Source organism: Cervus canadensis, chromosome 8, assembly GCF_019320065.1.
Source record: "Cervus canadensis isolate Bull #8, Minnesota chromosome 8, ASM1932006v1, whole genome shotgun sequence".
Classification (NCBI taxonomy): Eukaryota; Metazoa; Chordata; class Mammalia; order Artiodactyla; family Cervidae; genus Cervus; species Cervus canadensis.
The window spans coordinates 10,924,303-10,945,910 of NC_057393.1; the positions used below are offsets into that span (position 1 = coordinate 10,924,303).

General features: G+C 48.6%; 1 long non-coding RNA gene across 1 annotated transcript; it reads right to left on the reverse strand.

Annotated features, from left to right (window-relative positions):
* Window positions 1–2,796: 2,796 nt before the first annotated feature.
* On the reverse strand, window positions 2,797–20,598 carry LOC122446191. The gene is made up of 3 exons (XR_006270808.1): window positions 20,334–20,598; window positions 12,881–12,945; window positions 2,797–3,104 (listed from the first exon to the last, which is right to left on the reverse strand). It is a non-coding gene; the product is annotated as an uncharacterized LOC122446191 (long non-coding RNA).
* Between the last annotated feature and the right edge of the window lie 1,010 nt (window positions 20,599–21,608).

Genomic DNA, 21,608 nt, shown 5'->3' on the forward strand with positions numbered 1-21,608 from the left:
TCTAAGTGAATGAAAAGAATGTTGCAGTCAAAAAACCAAGCTTGCAAACCAGCTGAGCTATTAAGAACGCAAGGTTGACACCAGCTCCCTTGTCTGTGTGGCGCTTGACGGTTTGCCAAGACTTTGCTATGCACTCTCTTTTTGATCTTCTAGAATGCTGTCAGTCAGGGCACTGAGCAGAACTGCTTCACTTTATAGATGTGGAAACAAAATAGAGGTTCAATGACCTATCAGGATTGGTAGCATGGCGATTCTAACCCAGCTGCTCTCACTCAGCCCCACTCTCCTCGTCAAGGCAGACATGGCAGCCACACCCCAGGCCCTGGGAGAGACGTTGAAGACAGAGGGGGTGGGCTGTGCCTGGGGTACCTACTCCCCTCAGGGAGGGGCTTATACGAGGCTGCGGGACCCACAGCTACGCTCAGTGGTCATAGGCTGGGTATAGAACTGCATAGTCATGGTTCATTTGGGTCTTTATGGACTCGGGCAAGTATTTCCTGGAGCCAGGAGTTAAATTATTTTGCACAGTCACAGTTCTCTTTTAGCATGCTTTGTCTCTGTATTGTTTAGGATAAGAACAATAAGGTGTGTTGGTTTCAATAACAGCAATACTTATCTCATGGGATCATTGGGGAAGTTATGTAGCAAATGTGTTTAGCACAGCCTCTGCTCAGTTATTAGTTTGGATGAGGTGGGAAGTAACCAGAGCAGCAGAAGAGAAAGCAATTTGAATAAGATGAGCAGTTGCTCCTGTTGGTCAAAGATCGAGGATGTTCCCGAGATGTGGAATTTTCCATTTTAACACTCAGACAACTTCCACTCCTACCCTCCCCCAAACCCCCCCCACCCCCCCTCCCCCCCCACCCCGCCCCACCCCCCACCCCTGGTAATTAGTTGCCATTCTATGTTCTGTTTCTATGAATTTCACTATTCTGGTTCCTCATGTAAGTGGAATTATTTGGCTTTGTGGTTTTGAGACATAGCATTATGTCTTCAAGCTTCCAGTTCCCTGGTGTCTGAGTGGTTAAGAATTTGCCTGCCAGTGCAGGAGACATGGGTTCCATCCCTGGGTCAGGAAGATCCCCTGGAGAAGGAAATGGCAACCCACTCCAGTATTCTTGCCTGGGAAATCCCAAGGACAGAGGAGTCTGGCTGGCTACAATCCATGGGGTTGCAAAAGAGTCAGACGTGACTTAGCAACTAAACAACAACAAACCTCAAACTTCATCCACATACCATCTGCCTATGTCAGGATTTCACTCCTTTTTAGGACTTAGTAATATTCCATTGTATGAATATACCACTTTTGTTTATCCCTTCATCCCTCGATGAACACTTGGGTTGCTTCCACCTCTTGGCTGTTATGAATAATACTGCCATCAACATGGACATCCTTAAGCACCTGAAGTGTAGAACAATGTTGCAGAGTAGAATGGAGGGCCCCTAGTGGGTAGGGAGTAAGGCTTCCGGAGTGGCAAAGGCTCTATCCTTCAGAAACTTTGCCAGCATCCCGCTTTGCAGCCTCTGCTGAGGATGCTAAGACGGCCCTTTGGAAGGCCCAGCTCCTCTCAGAGACCCCTGAACTGGAAAGAAAGAAGCCCCCAGAGGATTAAGCTGCCAGGGAAGCCGAGATCCTATACCAATCAGAGGCACCCTTGGAGTAACAAACAAGGCTCCACCTCTTGCTCTCATACATCTCTCCTGTTCAAAGGAAAAAAAAAACCTGAACTTAAATGGAGAAGTACCCAGAAAAAGGGTTAAAAATCAAGCAACTGGGTTCAAAGTTAGGACTCCTTTCTTCCCCCCACCCCACCACTTACTGATCTTTGAAGCTAAATCCTGGGCTGGTTCCCATGCTTCCCCACCACTGCCCTCTGAGGGGTATATTACTACCTCCACCACGCACACCCAGAAATTAAGGTTGGGAGGGGTTAAGGGAGGTCGTGCAGCCACAGAAAGGACAGGGGGCTGGGATTCCAGCTTGGGTTTGTCAGGAGAGCCCAGAGGCCTTTCTTCTCAGCCTCCTAAGTATGAGCCATCAACTGCTGGGCGATCAGATCTCCAAGATTAACAAGTCAACAGGCTCTCAAGCTGCTATCTGAAGGTAAACAAGTCAGTATCACCTCCCACCGAGGGTTTGCGAGTGACATTTTCCCTCTGGGGAGACAAAGGTGGAAATCTATACCTAATCCGGCCCAGGGCAGGGGCTCAGGTTTCTCTCGGGCAGGGAGCCTTTGCTGCCAGCCCCCTGGAGATTCTGGCCAGGTGCTGTTTCCAGGAGGGTCTCCCCTTCAGCAGAGAAACTAGAGCAGAAGTCACAGAAACTCCAGATAGAGAGCCTTGGCGGGGGGGGGCACTCAGCTTAAGCCAGGTCTGAACTATTTCCCTCTATCCTGCTCCCCAGGAATGTGGGCCCCCTGCAAGGCCCTAACTACACTGATCTTATCTCTTCCTTCGGAATTTTCCCACAGGGAGGTGGGAAAGGTCAGCAGTGTGTCCCGGGAGCCCTGGAGCAGGCTCAGTCCCTTCTGCTGTAGAGGGGCCATGGCAGAACCCACACACACAGGTGCTCCACAGGCCCCAGTGTCCTTCTAGACACAGTAGGAAGCTCTGAGTGGGGACCATAGTGCCTGGCCTTCAAGACAGCTGAAAGCCAAATGCATTGGCAGGTTATAATAAGCTCCTATATGACAGGGTTTAAAACTGACCCAATCTGGACATGGGGAACAGGGTCAGAAACTCCATGAATGAATCTCACAAACAGAACGCTGAGTGAAAGAAGGCGGGCCCAGGAAACTACATTTATTGACAGATGGAAAAAATCAGGCAAATCTAACATGTGTGATCAGAAGTCAGGAGAGTGGCCACACTTTGGGAAGGGGTGGGTAGTGATTAGAAAGGAATGGGCAGAGGAGGCTTCTGTTGTTCAGTCACTAAGTCGTTCCCAACTCTTAGTGACCCAGTGGACTTCAGCACTCCAGGTGTCCCTGTCTTCCACAGAGCTTGCTCAAACTCATGTCCATGGAGTCGGTGATGACATCCAACCATCTCATCCTCTGTTGTCCCCTTCTCCTCCTGCCCTCAGTCGTTGCCAGTATCAGGGTCTGGGAGCACAGGAAATTCTGTTTTTCAATTCAGAATTGCCAGATTCTGTTTTTTGACCTGACTGTTGGCCTTACAGACTTTTCAGTTTGATCTAATTCACCCAGTTTAACATCCAACATAAAATCTGTTGTAGTACTAAATGTCAATATTTTTTAAAATGTTAAAAATAACTAGAAACACAGTGAAGATAAGATCAGTTCAGTTCAGTCACTCAGTCCTGTCCAACTCTTTGTGACCCCATGGACTGCAGCATACCAGGCCTCCCTGTCCATTACCAGCTCCCGGAGCTTACTCAAACTCATGTCCATCGAGTCAGTGATGCCATCCAACCATCTCATCCTCTGTCGTCCCTTCTCCTCCTGCCCCCAATCCCTCCCAGCATCAGGGTCTTTTCCAATGAGTCAGTTCTTTGCATCAGGTGACCAAAGCACTGGAGCTTCAGCTTCAGCATCAGTCCTTCCAATGAATAATCAGGACTGATTGCCTTTAGGATTGACTGGTTGGATCTCCTTGCAGTCCAAGGGACTCTCAAGAGTCTTCTCCAACACCACAGTTCAAAAGCATCAGTTCTTCAATGCTCAGCTTTCTTTATGGTCCAACTCTCACATCCATACATGACTACTGGAAAAACCATAAGATGCCATTTATTAAATCCTGGGGAGAAGCCAAGGTCTGCTACAGCTTCTGCTGGGATAGTCAAGAGGGAGTCACAAGTGCCCAAGAGGGGTCAAAGTCCTGTTCCTCCTCATCAGAAAGTTTGGGGGAGAATGACTTTCTCACTGTGGGATTTCAAGGTTGTCCAATCACTTGGGAAAACTTTAAGGAAGTGACTTATTCCCAGCCCCAGGTAAATGATTAAAATGAGCTAAGTGTAGAGAGTTGGAGGTTGGGGGGGGTGGGGGTGGGGCAGAGTCAGTTGCAGGGTTGGAACATGTGGGTGGGCAAGAGGATGGGCAATGGGGGACCAGTAGATGTCGCAGTCCAAGGCCTCGGTGCTGAGGATGAGCCAGGTGGGTGCTGGGAGGAGTCTGGAGGTGCCCAAGTGGGGGAAGGAAGAGACACACGGAGGGCACTGGACTGGCAGGGCCCTCACCGCAGGTGTTCGGCTCTGGGCTGTGTACCCATCCAGATCTCAGGTCTAGTCTAGAATGGAAGCCAATGCCTGTACCTTCCCGGCTCAAGGTGATCCTGGGGAAAAGATCCAGGTCCTTAATTTGGGACCACCTAGGCGTCCCCCATTCTCCCTAGATTTTCAGGGGCCCCTGGGAACCAACAGGATGCATCTGCCCGCTCTTCCACCCAAAGCTTGGTCTTCAAGGGTGAGCCCAGGACCTCAAACTCACCCACGGAAGCTGATCCACACAGTCAAGCCCAGGAAGACCCCCCAATCCCCCTCCCAACCCCCAATGGCTGAGCCAGAGCTTCCCCGGCGCCTCCACAGGCATCTAGGCGGGCCTCCCCGGGCTGCTTTAGTATTAAGCGTTAATGATTAAATCCGGGTTCTCCATTAACCTCGCCGCCGGCCTTTGTCTCCAGCCGCCTCGGAGCCTCCTCCTTTGAAATGCCACATAAAAATGATAGATGCCCTTTCCTCCCTCGATCGGATTGACTGGTCCTGTTTCCCTTTAAAGTCTGCGTGGGCCGTACAGGGCGTGCCCCGCTTAAACTCGTGAGCGAGCGGCTGGCCTGGGCTGCGGGCTGCCGTCGGAAGAGATAATAAGCACGAGGCTCTGGGGGGATGGGGCGAGGGGCGCAGGGGGGCCAGCGCCCCCCGCTGGCCGGCCCAATGCACTGAGAGCAGGGGAGGATTTGGAAGGACTTTGGTGAGGATCATGTGGATGGAGTTAACAGCATCTGCCGCAAGAAGGATGCTTCGACCTGTGCACAGGTCAAAGCTTGCAAATGAGACTTGAATGAGAAAAGATGTGGGCATGGTTTGTAAATTCCAAATTCTGTCGCCTCCACTACCCAGAGCCGGGTGCCTGGACCAGAAGCATCAGCCTCATCTGGGAACTTGTTAGAAATGTGGAATCCCAGGCGCACTGGGTCAGAGTATGCAAGCACCTGATATGGTTGTCCTGTTTAACTCTTACAACATGCCAGGTGTACCATTTTGCAGATGAAAAGGTTGAGGTCCAGGGAGAAACTGGCGCCTTGCCAGAGGTCACACGTGTAGGGATTAGAAGCCCAGGCTGGATCAGCTTCCCATATAAGCACCTTCTAGGTTAGCTTTGGCGTGTATGCACGCAATAGGCTGGGGACTATCCTTTGGAATAACCAGGGGCCAACTCCTCCTGATGACTTGATGTGCACCCAGCTGAGATGGGCTAGTAGCAAGCACGCTTGATGGGCTTCTCCTGTCGCCCACCTCCATCTGCTGGAGATAACCTGACCTGTCTAGCTCTCCAGCTTTTAGGAAGAAATACTGGAGCTGGATATAAGCAACTGCCACTGAACACATAGCCCCAGGTCCTCTGTGGCACCATGAAAGGGTTAAGTTAGGGCTCCACCACTACATAAATCTGTGTTTATCTGCTGCAAAGTAAGCTATTTAGGTTTCTGATTTACAATCCTTGGTTTTCATAAAAGTCAGTCATTCCCAGTAAAAGAATGTGGGTTAGATTTATAGGATCTGCGTTAGTCTTTAAAGCCCAAAGCTGGTCTATGACTCACCCTTCGTAATGTTTTTGCTCTAGTCCGGAGATATCCGTGTGCAAAGAGAAAGATTCAGATCTCTGCCCTTAAAATAAGACTTTTGGGGGGAACTAATTATAATGGCGTCAATTGTACTATGCTTGTAAATTTGCCGTCCTTGGGTCCCCCTAGAGCCTGTTTTCCAGGGTTTTTATTCCTCAATAAAAGGCACTCTGGTTTGCAGCTTGGCATATAAGACCTCCACTGGTATGAGCGAATGTTTTTTCCTACCAAAGTATTAGAAATAAACAGCCCACCAGTGGGAAGGCAGAAAAAAAATTATAAGCAACGAAAATTAATCTTGGAATGTTTGCATTTGGTGACTTCAATAAAATTGGTCACTTAGTCCAACAGCCCAACTGGCTACATGGAGCCAGCCTGGTATTTTTATTTTAATTTGCGTTTGTGTTCTGCCAGTGTGAAATGGGGTCAAGGCAAGACACCATGGAAAAAGACTTTGATGTTTCCTTGAAAAATATTTTGCACTGTGACTTATGGTATTTAGTGTCCTTCTCCCCCTCCCAACACCCGGCCCCCAACAAGCTGCATGTCTAACCCATGACCATCACACGTGATAAAATATAGCCATCATTAACAGTCCTCCTTTCAACTCTCCCCCCTCCCCCGATGAAGTCAGAATTCAAGGCAGAATGTCTTAACAATGCAAAGTAAAAATGCTGATCAAGATAATCGAGTGTGATTAAAGGGGTCGGAGAAAACCACAGTTTTAAACTTTCTCCAAGACAAAGTCAAGGTGAGGGGCCGAAGTGCAAGGAGGGTGATGGGAGAAGGTCCAATGGGCTGGGCTGGCGGTCAATTCAAATAGAACTGGATTAGCAGGGGAAGGTTTGCCAGCCAGGTAAGAAGTAGAGAAGGATGAATTGAAAAGGATAGCAGAGAGCAATGAACCCAGAATGAAAGTGAGTTCTTCTTCATCAAATATGAGAAAGACTTGGTTATGTTTGCAAGAGCTTTAATTCTGTCTCAACACAGTCTAAGATTGTGCACGGGGGAAAGAGTCAGTCAGGAGAGGTTTGCTGTGGACCTACAAGGTGCAAGCTGAGGCTCCCCGGGACAGACAGATATATGTGATTAGCTCTTGACCTTTCCCCAGACTAGTACATGGGCATCTTCCTTAACTCATCATCACCTTCACCTCAGTGCAGGGTACGATGATAAGAAGGTCTTTTGGGGCTTTCAAAAATGAACAGAATGTGGTCTCTGCCCCCAGAGTTCAATGGCACAGAGAAGAACTATACAGACGGCTCCAATGTGCCACAGATAGAGACTAGGGCAGTAAAGAAATCAAGGAAGGCTTCAGGGAGCAGGTGGTGTTTCTGTGGCTCTTGAAAGCTCAGTAGTCATTTGACATATAGAGATAAGGAACAGGGAGAAAGAAAAATGAAAAAAAAAAGTTTAGGAGAGTGTTGGTCTGTGTGGAAAGAGGCAGGAGCCTTTTGTGACTGCTTCCTGGCACATGTGAGGAGAGGGTATAGGCCCTGTATGGGCAATCTTGAACCCTTACTAAGGAATCTAGATTGATCCTTCAAGTACTGGAGGCCTTCCCTGACCCACCAAGTCTGAGGTCTATGGTCCTTTTGTGGCCCAAGGCACACACAGCCTCCCTTCCTATTACAGCACTTTTCACCCTTGCAATTTAGCTTCTTGATTATCTCCTCCATATCTCTTTGGGTTGTGAGCCCCAAGAGTCTTGTTCACTGTTGCAATCCCAGCCCCTAACACAATGCCCAACACATAACAGATAGTAAGAAACACTGGATGCAAAATAAATGAGATACAGTTTTCACAAAAATAAAGCCTTGTAGCAAGGACAGACAGCTTGGAGGCAGGCTTCAGAGAATTTGGATTGGGGGTTTAGGGCAGATTGGAATCCAGAGAACCAGTAGGCAGAGATCCTGAGAATTGGCAGGCAGCTGGGGGTACGGTCTGCTGGGGTGGGAAATGGAACGGATGGGGAAGCCAGGATGCTGAGAAGTTTAGAAATGATAAGGGAAGCATGGCAAAGGAATGAATCAAATGAATGAGTTCAATCAGAGATATACTGCATTTGAAGTGAGCTGTTGACTCCAAATAGAGGTTTTGCCGCCATCAGGTAGAATTATAGCACAGAAACATCTGCGCAACGAGTTCCAAAAGAGACAACACAGAGAGAAAGCCAAAATTGCAGCCTGGGAGGTTGCCTATTTTTAGGACCTGGAACATCAGACACTAAATCTGAAATTCCCTTTTCTACGATCTCTATCTTCTCTACCTATTTTAGTTGAAATCACTTTGGACTCACAGTAGTCTGTCAATTTTTCCCCTGACCTTGTTTTGATCTTAAAGCCCCATAAATCGGAGGCCTCTCTAGACATGCACCGCCCCCCGCCCCAGCTACTTGGGAAACAGCCTGGCTGGCAGCAACCTTGAACTTTGTATCGCATTGTGATGAACGGTCCTGGACAATGAACCGCCCTTCCCTTCCCTCACCTTGGCTCTTCTGCCATCCCTGGACACAAATTATCTGCTGAGAGAGCGTATAAAAGCAGGTGTTTTCAGCTCACACATTGGAGCTGCCTGGGAGGATCCTTGTGTCATGAAACAAGGCATTGGCCTCATAGCCTGGAAGCAAGGAAACAGAAATGTAGCTGACCAAGGTCAGAGATGACAGTGAGGGAGGAGAATGATGGCTGGGATGGAGTGATCGGCAGAAAGTGAATATTTTAAACCAGGAGAGATTGGCCTGAATTTGAGCGTTCATGAAAGGAGAGTATTTGTGGAGATCACGAATGTGAGGATAAGGAAGGAGGGGTGACCGACAGGGCAGTGCCTGGGGACCCACGTCAGCCTGCAGCCAGGGCCTCCACCTGGACAACCAGCCAGGAAGGGCCTTTGGTGGGGCAGGGAGAGAATGAGGGGAGTTCAGGGGTCCCACGTGACTAGAAGACAGTACAGAGCTGGACTCTGGGCCAGTGGCGGCTTCCTAACCTCTGCCACGCCACATCTCCAGCAATACAGTCATTTCTCTGGGCAGAGTGTCCGGGGTAGTTTGGGAACACTGGAACACTCGCCCCCCACCTCCTGCCACCCCTGGAGGCCAACAGAGAACAGAAGGTCCTCAGCTCCCCATGGAGCTGTCGGAAGTGCCTATGGTGACCCCAGGTAGGCCCCAGCACTGCTCAAAAAGCTCCTGGAATCTGTGCCTCACGCTCCCTGCTGTGGTCTCCATGCCATGCTCTGGGCAGCAGAGGCTGCTGAGATGAACGGACCCTCGTTTGCAGGGAATTTAGATGCATTTCTAGAAGTAGGAATGCTTTTACAGGAAGGATTCTCCCACAGGTAAACAGCAGTTGCTCTCCTAATGTGTAGGATCAGCTGAGATTTAGGGTCCAGTTGTAGAAACGGTGACACCTTGGTGGAATTGTCAGAGTCTGAGGGCTGAGTCCTGGCGGGAGTCTTACGGCACATTTAAGGTAATTTTAAAAGAAACTCTTGTACATATGGTGTGAAACAACATTTAAGCCATTTTGATGTGTATGACTCGGTGGCATTCAGTACATCCACAGTTCTGTACAGCCATCATCACTATCAAATTCTAGAATATTTTTATCACCCAAAAAGAAACCACGTGTCCATTAATCAGTTCTCCCCAATCTCACCTCCCCTGACCCCTCGCAACCACTGATCTGTTTTCTGTCTCTGTGGATTTGTCTATTCTGGATATTTTATATAAATGAAATCTTACAGTATGTGGCCATCTCATTGGACTTCTTTCACTTAGTATAATTTTTCAAGGTTCATCCATCTTGTAGCTTGTAGCAGGACTTCATTCCTTTTTATTGCCAAATAATATCCACTGTATGCATATATCTTATTTTGTTTATCCACTTATCCATTAATGTATATTTGAATTCTTTCCACTTTTTGGTTATTGTGAATGATGCTGCTTATGAACATTCACGTGCAAGTTTTTATTTGAGCACCTGTTTTCTTTTTGGTCTATACCTAAGAATAGAATTTCTAGGTTGTATAGCAATTCTATGTTTAACTTACTAAGGAACCACCAAAATGTTTTATGCAATGGCTACACAGTTTTACATTTCCACCGGTAGTGTACGAGGGTACCACTTTCTCTGAATCTTCACCAATACTTGCTATTTTCCTTTTGTTTTGTTTATTGCCATCCTAGTGTGTGTGAGGGGGATCTCATGTTTTCATTTCCATCTCCCTATTGACTAAGAAGGTTAAGTATCTTTTCATGTGCTTGTTGGTTATTTGTATAGCTTCTTTGAAGAAATGCTTATTCGAGCCCTTTGCCCGTTTATAAATTATTTATTAATTGGGTTGTTTGCCTTTATTATTGAGTTGTATGCATATATCACATACATTCTTTATATATACTATATAGTGTGTGTGTGTGTGAGAGAGAGAGAGAGAGAGAGAGACAGAGAAAGACTTGAAGGTGCTATTGCCTTGAAAATGGAGGAAGAGACCATGAGCCAAACAATGCAGGCAGCTTCTAGAAACTGGAAGAGGCAATGAAACAGATTCTCCCCTAGCGCCTATGGAAGGAACACAGCCCAGAGGACTTCGTTATTTTAACCTAATGAGACCTGTTTTGGACTTATGACCTCTAGAATTGTAAGATAATAAATCTGTGTTAGGATTTAAGCCATGGAATTTGTGATAATTTATTACAGCATTGTGTGTGTGCTAAGCTGCTTCAGTCCTGTCCAACTCTTTTTGACCCCATGGACTGTAGCCCACCAGGTTCCTCTGTCCATGGGATTTCCCAGGCAAGAATACTGGAAGGGGTTGCCATTTCCTTCTCCAGGGGACCTTCCTGACCCAGGGATCGAACCCGCGGCTCTTATGCCTCCTGCATCTGGAGGTGGGTTCTTTACCACTAGTGCCACCCGGGGAAGCCCAATTACAGTCCTAACAGGAACCTAACACAGTAGGAGTAGGTGGAAGATCCCACTTCCTCCCTCTGCGTGGGGTAACCTGGGGTTACAGGTCTGAGAAGAACTTTGTGTGACCACATTTGCTCTCTCTAGGAAGACCACCTTTCAGAAATCCCAGGTTTCTCTAGATGGGGAGGTATCATAATTGCCTTGTGATTTACTGTCCAGGATTCACTCAGAGAGGTAGAATCAGGGATGTATTGTAAGAACTGAGTGTTACCCAATACTGGAAGCTGGTGGGACATTCTATCAAAGGCTGTTACCTCTGGCACTGAGTCTGAAGTTGATTAGGTTTGCAGAGCAGCAGTGAGGAAAAGAAGGCTGTTATGAAGCAGAGGAGAGCAGGAGTCAGCTGGGATCTGCCTGGAAACTGGAACCCAAGCCTATCTCCTGTACAACCTTGGTCATGTGACCTCCTGGGGAAAGCATGTCCTGTGCCAGCGAAGTCAGAGGCACCTGGCCCAGGACTTGGAGAAATTGAAGCAGGAGACCCAGCAGAACTGCTGAAGCTACTGGTACACGTGCTACTGAGTGTCAACAAAGTGAGTCAGCGAAGCAGCGCCCCAGACACGGGCTGCCACCGTTCCCTAGACTGACCTTCGAAGCCTGAAATGGCTACTGCACCACCTATGCTTCGCAGTGGCTGCTTCACGCTCTGAAGGTCAGTCTAGGAGACGGTGGCAGCTCATCCATACACTGGCATAGCCATACAATGGAATACTACTCGGGTGTAAAAAAGAATAAAGTGCTGACATACTACAACACGGATGAACCTTGAAAACATTGTAAATGAAAGAACCAGCCTCCTATTCTATGATTCCATTGACAATAAAATTTAAAACAGGCAAATGCATGGAGACAAAAGGCAGATTAGAGATGTCTTAGAGCTGCTGCTGCTGCTCAGACACTTCAGTCGTGTCCAACTCTTGCGAACCCATGAACAGTGACCCGCCAGGCTCCTCTGTCCATGGGATTTCCCAGGCAAGAATACTGGAGTGGGTTGCCATGCCCTCCTCCAGGGGATCTTGCCAACCCAGGGATCGAACCCAGGTCTGCGTCTCCTGCATTGCAGCAGGATTCTTTACCATTGAGTCTCTGGGGTAACCCTTCTTAGGGCTGAAGGGTTAAGAATAAATGGAGTGACTGCTAATGGACCTAGAGTTTCTCTTTTGGTGTAATAGCAATGTTCTGAAAGGGACTGTAGTAATGATTGCACAACTCTGTGAATGTACCAGAAACCACTGAGCTGTAGGTACAAAGTATATGATCACATTGCATGATATGTGTATTACATTTCAATAGAGCTGGTAAAAAATCATGCCACTGGTAAGGAGTAAAGCACATGGTCCCGCTAAGCTTTTTCTTTTACTCCAAAGCATCTCCCTCCTTAGTATTAGCAGATCCCCAAACTCACAAGGTAGAAGAATCACATGATGAGTTTGTGAAACATACAGATTCCCTGGTCCCCTTGCTAGAGTCCAGTTCAGTAAAGGCAGTGAGGTTCAGGGAATCTTTGTGTTCCACAAGATCCACATGAGTTGAGTGCAGGTGGTCTGAGAAACCGATATCCCCTGCTTGATATAATGAGGGCGTCAGCATCTCAGGGCCAAACATGGCTCCCAATAGTCAATAAGATTAGAGAAAGTGGAACTTACAGAGGTCAAGTTTTTTAGTTTGTTTGTTTTGTTTTCCAGAGGCTGGGTAGACATAAAGGAGGAAAGGAAAAAGAGAGGTACATAAATGCTCATAGACCAGGAGATTGTATGGGAAGGAGATACTGAGTCAGAGGGCTTCCCAGGTGGCGCTGGTGGTAAAGAACCCACCTGCTAATGCAGGAGACGTAAGAGATGCAGGTTCGATTCCTGGGTTGGGAAGATCCCCTGGAGGAGGGCATGGCAACCCACTCCAGTATTCTTGCCTGGAGAATCCCATGGACGGAGGGGCCTGGTGGGCTACAGTCCATGGGGTCGCAAGGAGTCAGACACAACTGAAATGGTTTAGCACACACACATGCACTTAGTCAGAAACCCATCTGAGGGAAGGCATACCAGAGAAGAAAGGAATGTCAACAGCATGTGGAAATTACTCCAAAGAGGAGAGAGAAAGCAAATACTCACACACTAGCCGAGTTGACCACCTACCTGAGGCTTTCAGGAGACTGGCTTCAAATTCAAGTATAATCCTTGAGAGAAAGAGAATTTCAGTGAACCTGAGGGAACGTCAGTTCTCTGGGGCTTCTTTTTGAAGAACTAATCTGAACAAGTTTGGAAAGCACCCAGCGGTGGAGGTTAAATTTCAATCTTTTTGTGCTCTTACGTCTCTGTTCTCTTTACCTCTGCCTTGAAGTGGAAATGATTGATGCCTAAGTAACTTCAACTAGTGAGTAATGTTTACTCAGACTGCAGGGGAGCAAGATAGGCCTTAAAAATGAGGTGGACATTTTTCCTTTGAATGGCGCAAGTTGAGCCTTTGAAAGTCAAGTGTATTCCCAATTGCTCAGTAGAATAAAGAGCGAGGGGCCAGCGGGCGAAAGGTCTCCTGCAAATGATCAATGTACAGTAGTTAAGTGGAACTCAAATAGTCTCAGAAAGCCACCTGAGTTGAGGCCCCAGATGATAAATATTGACTCGTTTGGGGGAATATCTTAGGTCTTGTGGTGAGCCCTTTTGACCCAGGAACTGGAGGGCTTTGTAAATAAGCTTCTAAAGTTCTGAGGAAAGAGACAAGTCATGTTCCCATATTCCAAACTCTCTCTAGCTAACGCTTGCACCCCTTCAGAGGTAAGGGAGCCTGGCAAGGAAAAGGAACCTCCCCAGACACCAGTGATGGGATGATTGCTGCTAGAGAGTCCAGTCTCTTCTCCGTGTGGGCTGCTTCCTCCCAGTTGGTGCAAGTTGACCTGTAGAAGTCAACAGAGCCCAGACCAATCCAAAACACACCCAGTGATTAGGCTGGGTACACTATGATTCAGTCTGAAAATACACAAGCAAAAGCAGGGGAGAGTAATTATTTTATTTGTCTTCATTTTCAAGGGCATTCTAACAATCGACTTGGTCATCTTTGAACCTATGGATTGAAGATGGGGCAAGGGACCTACACTCTACTGGGCAGCAAAATTATAAATTTCTGGGCTCTGGGTGATAGGTCCAGCAGGGTGAGGAAACAGCCCTCTGCTCTCCTTCTATGGGGTGAGGTTGGAAGAAGAACTGGGGATCTCTATACATGCTGTCTCCCACCCACCCTCCAATGGTCTCTGGGTTCAGAGGGGAAGAAGGTGGCAATCTATAATGAAAGGACTAACAAGTTCATTGCCACCATTCCCATCACACTGTGACCAGCTGGTGCTCAGTCCTAACGTGAAAGGGAAGGAGGGATGGAGGAGACTGTCCAGAGCTTCCAAAGGGAGCTTCAGGGTTGGTTTTCTCAGATGGAGCCAAGTGGGTGGGAAGGACTCCAGATCCATGAGTTGGCTTGTACTCCTGGCTGTTACACAGCAAGGAATCTCAACTCCAGCACTCTTCCATCTTTAACTCCTTCATATTTTAGGCATTTATATTTTTATTCCCTACTCTACTCTTATAAAATTTTTAATAAAGTTATCTTTGAAAAATCTCAGTCATTCCCTTTGAGCTAAGCAACAGGAAAATTTTCCCCTTGCTTGAGCATATGGCACCAGCAGAAAACAAGAGAGATATAGTACCATATCTCTCTCTGGTATCATACTACCATGTACAAAGATGATTTATAATGGATGGGGTCAAGTTTCAAATGATGGGCTCATTCTTCATGATCACTGATAATAAAGTCGGGAAAAAAGCTTTATATGTTGCTGTAAAAATTTGATGTTTTTTGATGTAAAAAACATCAAAAATTTGGTGTAAAAAATTAAGATCACACCGCTTGTAGGTGGCAGAACCATGATCTTCATTTGGGAGAAAGGAAAGATGGATGTGTTCTGAGACATCCAGTAAAGATGTCTATATTTGTCAGAGTTTGTTAAACTCTGCAATAAGAAAGGTCCTCAAATCTTATTGGCTTACGGCAACAAGAGCTTCAGTCTCACTCACACTGGGAACTGCAAGGCGGCCAATCTGGTTCTATTCCATGTGCTTTTTCATTCTGGGACATGTCCTGAGAGGGAACAACCGTACTTGGGATATTGTGTTCTTTTGGCAAAGGGAAAAGAACAAGAGACCAAGTCAAGCCACTTAACTAGCCTTAATGCTGCTTAGATGTGGCTTCTATCATACCCATTCACATTCCATCAGCCAAAGCAAGTCACACAGCCAAACCTGGAAGCAGGGCAGGGAAGAATCCCCTGCAGTTGGTCACATGTCAATGAATGGGAATGTTTGGTTCTCCTACAGGGAAGGCAGTAGATGGGAACATTAATATCATCAACCATAGCTTCCACAAGGCAAAGTAGTTACTTGCAATCTGTAAGCCTTGGACTACTGGCAACCATTCCTTCATTTAACAGGTTTCTACTGAACATCCCCTAAATGCCCGGGTACTAGGGAGCAAAAACAAGTATGTTTTCTGTCCTCATGGAGATTACAGTTGAGAGAGAAAGACCTAAATTAATTATAGAAGTACATAAATCATGATGGAATTCTGACAAATGTCGTAGAGGAGAAGTATGTGGTGTGTGTGTCTACAGACCTAGTCAGGGGATCCAAGAACCCAGAACCTTGTGTGCCGACCCACAGAGAGAACCTGACTTCCTGGGCTCCATCGTGATGTGTGCTGGCCTGGTAGTAGCAACGCGTTCCCCTGTGACACCACTTTCTATCAGTTACAGGGTGCCCATGAAGCTGCTACAAGGATGCGAGACTAACCAGCTCCACAGGAGGACAGGAGGGACCTTGGACTTTATGGAAAGAAAAAGGGAGGCCTATGGCTAGAGGGTCAAGATGGGTGACTATCCCAAGAGGAGGCTGCTAAGATGCAGTAGTGACGAGGCAGGGGGTTACAGGAATGCAGGTTCACCTTTACCATCTAGGAGCCTGTCCCTGGGTGGGTGTCAGTTTTCCCATCTATAGGGGTAATAATGCCCTTCAGATTCAGATGACTGTGGTGGGAGATGGAATAAAGGTTCCAGCCAGTTCAGTTCAGTTCAGTTGCTCAGTCGTGTCTGACTCCTTGCAATCCCATGGACTGTTGCGCTCCAGGCTTCCCTGACCATTACCAATTCCTGGAGCTTACTCAAACTCCTGTCCATCACATCGGTGATGCCATCCAACTATCTCATTCTCTGTCATCCCTTTCTCCTCCCACCTTCAATCTTTCCCAGCATCAGGGTCTTTTCCAGTGAGTCAGTTCTTCTCATCAGGTAGCCAAAGTATTGGAGTTTCAGCATCAGTCCTTCCAATGAACATTCAGGACTGATTTTCTTCAGGATTGACTGGTTGGACCTCCTTGCAGTCCAAGGGACTCTCAAGAGTCTTCTCCAACACCACAGTTCAAAAGCATCAATTCTTCAGCACTCAGCTTTCTGTATAGTCCCTGGCCAAAGATTAAGTTACAGATCTTCAGCTGGAAAGATTCTCCTGGTGAGTCCAACATAATCACAGGGTTCTTAGATGAGGGAGAGAGAACATAGTCAGAGGAGGAAACATGAGACAAACAGAGATGAGACAGATTCAAGGAAGGGACCACAAGCCAAGAAATGTGGGCACCTCAAGAATTCAAAAAAGGAAAGAATGGATTCCCAGCAAAGCCTGTAGAAGGAGCACAGCCCTGGGACCCCCTTGGTTTTAGCCCCGCCAGCTGGTGTTGGACAACTGACCTCCAGGGCGGTAAGGTAAGAGGTTTGTGTTGTTTCAGGCACATTCACTACATTTGTGTTGAGTGGTTACATCATCAATAGAAAACTAGTACACAGGTTAAAATAAAATCATGGATGTTCCAGTTCTTTGAAAAGGGCTTCCTACATGGAAACTGGAAGTGTTTGGGCAGCCAGGAGACATGGAGGGGTGGAGCTGGCCGCTGGATTGGTCAGATTCACCCTCCTTATTGATTCTGGCCCTCTCTAGGCGGACAAAACTCCCAAACAGCTGGATGCTAGCATCATCCTTCCTGCACCCACAGAAGCGTGTACTACTGAAGCCATCCCACCCCCTAGAGAAACTAGGAGCCCCCACTTTCCCTTTCCACCAGCTCTGGAATCGTTGACGGTTCTCAACCCTGGTGTCACACTAAAATCTCCTGGAGAGCTTTGAAAATATTCTTGAGAACGGTGTCCATCTTCAGAGGATCAGATGGGCTCGGCCTGCAGCGCAGCTTAGGCCTCAGCATTTTTGAAACACTCCCGCAGAAGCAGCCGGAGCTGGGAGCGGCTAGCCAAGAGGGGCCACCGCGCAGGTCCGCCGGAGAGTGGTCCCCCCTCACTCACAGGGACGCTGGTGTCCAATTTCTCCCAGCCCCCGCAGCCTGCCTGGCGTCAGCTTTGCCCAGTAAGCCAGCTCCTCCCAGACAGGCAGGCTCAACCATAAATTTTAATTCAAAACTTTTCCTTTTTATTATTTTCAAAGGCTCAAGGCCCTACATGAGATGAAAAACTTTTCTCACGCTGAAACCTGCAGAAAGCCAGAGAACTCTGCAAGTTCCCTTTTGACAAGATGCGTCGTATTTCAGCAGCCCCACCCCCTGTACACACACACACACACACACACACACACACACGCTCACATGTTAAACTGGTTATTCTTTGCATCTGTGGATACTGTTCTATCCAAGTGCGAGGCCACTGACTTCGCTCTGCTAAACTCTTTGTGTGGCGGCTCCTTCTCTGGGGCCAAATGGAAAGAAAATCCAGATAATCGTGGATAATGTAAGTGCCGACAGGTCCGGGCGCACGGCTCCACCTGTACGGGCTGCCTCCTCACGGAGACCCACAAACATGCCCCAGCACGACTTGCCGCGGCTCCTCGTTGGCGTGAGCTCACCTGCATTCCCGGGTTGTTTTTGTTTCTTGACTCTGCACCCGCCCGACGCCCTGTGCCTGAGACTGACTGAGCCCCTTCTGGTTGGCCTCCTGCCTGGAGCCTTGCAAACCTGAAAACCCAAGGCTGAAGCCTTGCTTAGCACCTGGAGGGCGCTCCTGGTCCTGCTCAGCCTCCCTGGCCTGAGCCTGGGAGTGGAGGGACCATCCTTGAGGTCACGCAGCCCCAGGCAGTGAGCACTTGGTCTGGGAGCCCTCGGAAAGACGCAGAGCCCTGGTGAACTGGAGAAGCTGGGTCCAGTGGGTCCAGTATGGGCCCGAGGTGCTGTATTTCTCACAAGCTCCCAGAGGAGGTCGATGAGGCTGGGACCTGGACCACACCTCGAGTAGAAAGGCCTGGGGGTTTCCAATGGGCTTTGCATCTAGGACCAAACCCAGCTGGAGCTTTAACAGAAACATCACTTGCTTATAAGCAGACAAGCTCCAAAGGGAGCCATGGGGGACACTTGAAGGTCCACACAGCAGGGTGACCCATTTATGGTTGTGGCTGATGAGCCATGATGACGCTGCCCCCAGGCAACCAGTGGAAGAGGCCTCCCATCTCTCTCCCTTCTAGCCTGTACCCCACAGCCCAGACGCTGAGACAGTATCCCCTTGTCAGATTCCTTCTGTAGCTCCCTTAGACTAGGTGAGACCTTCCCAAAGTCTGGGGCAGCATGTTGGGTCTCTCCCTCGGGTCTCAACCCACCTCTCCAGCCTGAGCCTGCTGCCCCACATCCCTGTCCCTGACCCCTGACCCCTATCCTCTCTCAGACCGGGACCCAGGACACCCCATCCTGGGCAGAGGCTGAGCTCCTAGCCACCTCCCCTGTGTGGTCCCCCCACCTTCTGCTAGAATGACCCCCGTGTCCCCAGGCCTTGAAGCACCTTGTTCAGACCCCTCTTCTGCAGCTTTCCTTGCTGCGCTATAATTGTCTCCTCTGCCAGCCTCTGAGCACCTTAAAAATAGCACCTGCCAGGCATGCGGGTCCCAGGCAGTCAATGCCTCTTTAAAATATAAATAGGGCAAGCTGGCTTCCCCCTGTGCACAGAAGAAATCTTTCCCTAACAGTATAACAAAAATGCAGCCCGGTTCAGAGCCCAAGGGGCACAAAGGGCATTCTCAGTACCGGATCACAGGCAGGGCAGAGAAGGACGGCGCTGAGATAAGAGGAGATAGATGAAAAGTTATCTCTCGCTCTGACACTCCCCCTTAATCTTTGCTAAAGAAAAAGCCCCAGGTCTGCAACACAGGCCTCCTCGGAACCAGCAGGTGTATGGAAACCTCATGGTGTGAGCCCTGAGGATCCCTTTGACAAAGAAGTTCATCCCCCACGAGGGGAGGGTCAGGTTCCGGTCCAAGGCACCCGCCAAGGCCAAGGGGCTGTTGTCTCGGAGGCCTCAGCCTTTCAGTGATGAGATAGGCTCCAATGGCAAGCCAGTCCAGTATTCTTGCCTGGAGAATCCCAAAGACAGAGAAGCCTGGCAGGCTGCAGTCCACGGGGTTGCAAAGAGTCGGACATGACTGAGCACGCACACAGGTTCACGGCTTTTCCATCTCTTCTTTCTTTTAGGGGAGGGGTAGGCCTTTGTTAAGAGCTCTGTAGAGCTCCCAGGGAACTCGCTTAGGGGGAAGCTATTCCAGGAAAATACAGGAGATGAAAGAGACACGGGTTTGATCCCTGGCTCGGGAAGATCCCCTGGAGTAGGAAATAATGGCAACCCACGCCAGTATTCTTGCCTGGAAAATTCTGTGGGGTTGCAAAGAGTCAGACAGGAGTGCACGCGCGCGCGCACACACACACACACACACACACACACATTTCTTATTATATCAAACAGATTAAAATACATCCCTGGCTAATACTCAAACACGTTTTCATATAAGTATTAGAGTGGAGTTGACTTTTAGATGCAGCATTTTGTTTTGTAGACAGTAGATTTTAGTTTTGTTTTTCACTCCCTCTCTTTGAGGGAGGGGATGTGGCTTAAACCGTTCTGTGTCTGGGTCCTAAGCAAGCCCCGTGCCTCTGGGGCCCTGGCAGACCCGCCTGGCTGGGCCGTGGGCATTGGGAGAAGGGAGTAAGAGGCAGGGAGGCATCCCTTTTCTCTTCTCCCATTATCTTCTTGGACAAGCATCAGTGTCCTGCTCACGGCGTCTCTTTTCTGCCTTCAAGCTGGATTCTTCCTCCAAGTTCTCTCCTTAGCAGGAGCAAGGGGAGTGAGCTCCCTGTCGAATAGAGTAATTTGCCTTGAGCCAGGAACTCAAGTGACAGCCCACTCCTTAAGCCACCTAAGTCATGAGGACCCAGAAGTCAACTTATGGGTTTCTATTTTTCTTTGAGAGGTACAATCTCCAGGTATGATTGTACAGTTACTTCTCTTTGATGTTGCCCGGCCCAGGGCCCTTTCTAGTGGCCTGACTTCTCTTGAAAAAGCACTTCTGCAGCCCAAGGGCCATGGCGGCACTCATCTCTGGCCCTCCTTACCCTCCCTACTCTACATTTTTTCTAAATATGAGTCCCTTTAACCCCAGGTGTCTTCACTGCCCTCCCTGCCAGACGCCCCCCACCCCCCCGGAAACACACCTGCAGCCGGAAGCCTCCTGACCTGGGCTGGGCCAGACAGGTGTGCGCTCCACATTCCACTCCACGCTGCGCCTCGCCTCCGGGCTGGCTCAGACTAGCACCCCTCCCCAGTTCTGGATGCACCCACAGAGGCCTTTCCCGCTCCGCGGCTGGCCTAATTGCAGTGAAGCCTGGATGCGAGAGTCAGGAGGGACCAACCATTGCAGGTAAACGAGCAAGCCAGGACGCTCCCGCTCTGAATTCTTCATCAGTCAGGATGCCCCAAGCGTGAGGCCCAGCAGCAGAGACAGTGCGGAGGGACAGGAGCTAATTAAGCTGTAAGCCAGCCCCCAGAGTCCCTGTTCATTTGTAATTATGCTCTCTGATCTCAGAAGCAGCCTGGGGCACTCTGGGAGGGCGAGGAGGAGAAAGGGAAGTGGATGATTGAGAAGCTGATCGGGCCTTTTCGAACGGATTTTCATGAAACTGACATGTACACCCTTCTCAGAGACTCCAGCTCCCTGAAAAGAACCAAAAACCGTGCCTAATTCTGCCACGTGATCTGAGGAGCTCCGATCGGCCGGCCCCAGGGTGTGTGCTGACTTGTTTTATGTAGGTCAGGGGAACCCTGTGTGGTGTAATTTCGGAAGCCCCCAGCCTTGCTCCTGCCCACAGAAATACCCTGGTACTGCTCACTGAGGCTGACAGTCGAGTCATGCAAGCATCCTAGTGCTTTGGCATCGCAAAAATCCAAACACTGAGCTTGCTCCCACAGACACTGACTTCAGTGGGCAGGAGGCGCACCCAGTCTTTATGACGGGGTCTGACTGCTGTGTACCCCAACCCGTATTTTTTGTAAACTGTCAGCAAATCAACACATGATCTAATTTTTAGACCCAATTTTTTGAATGGGTAAACTGAGGATCAGAAAGAGCTAATGACTTAATTAAAGGTCAAGGAGGCAGAATGTAGCAGAGCGGGACCTGTACCCAAGTCCTCCGGCCTTCAGTCAAGCGAACTCTGCAGTTCATAAGACGTGGAGTACAAAGAACAAGCTAGAAAGCTAAAATTTGACCAAGCACCACTGTAGAGGCTGGTACTGGGAGGGGAAGGGCACCTGCAGAAAAGATTGGGGCCTGAATTTGGTCCCCGTTATCACCTTTGGTTACTTTTTGATTTGTTGACTGTTAGAAAAATCCAGGTTGAGAACACAGCCATGCTCCAAAGGATAAATTGTAAGCAGAAGCTCTTGAGCCGATGCACCTCCATCTGTTAAGCTCATCCCGTGTACTAATA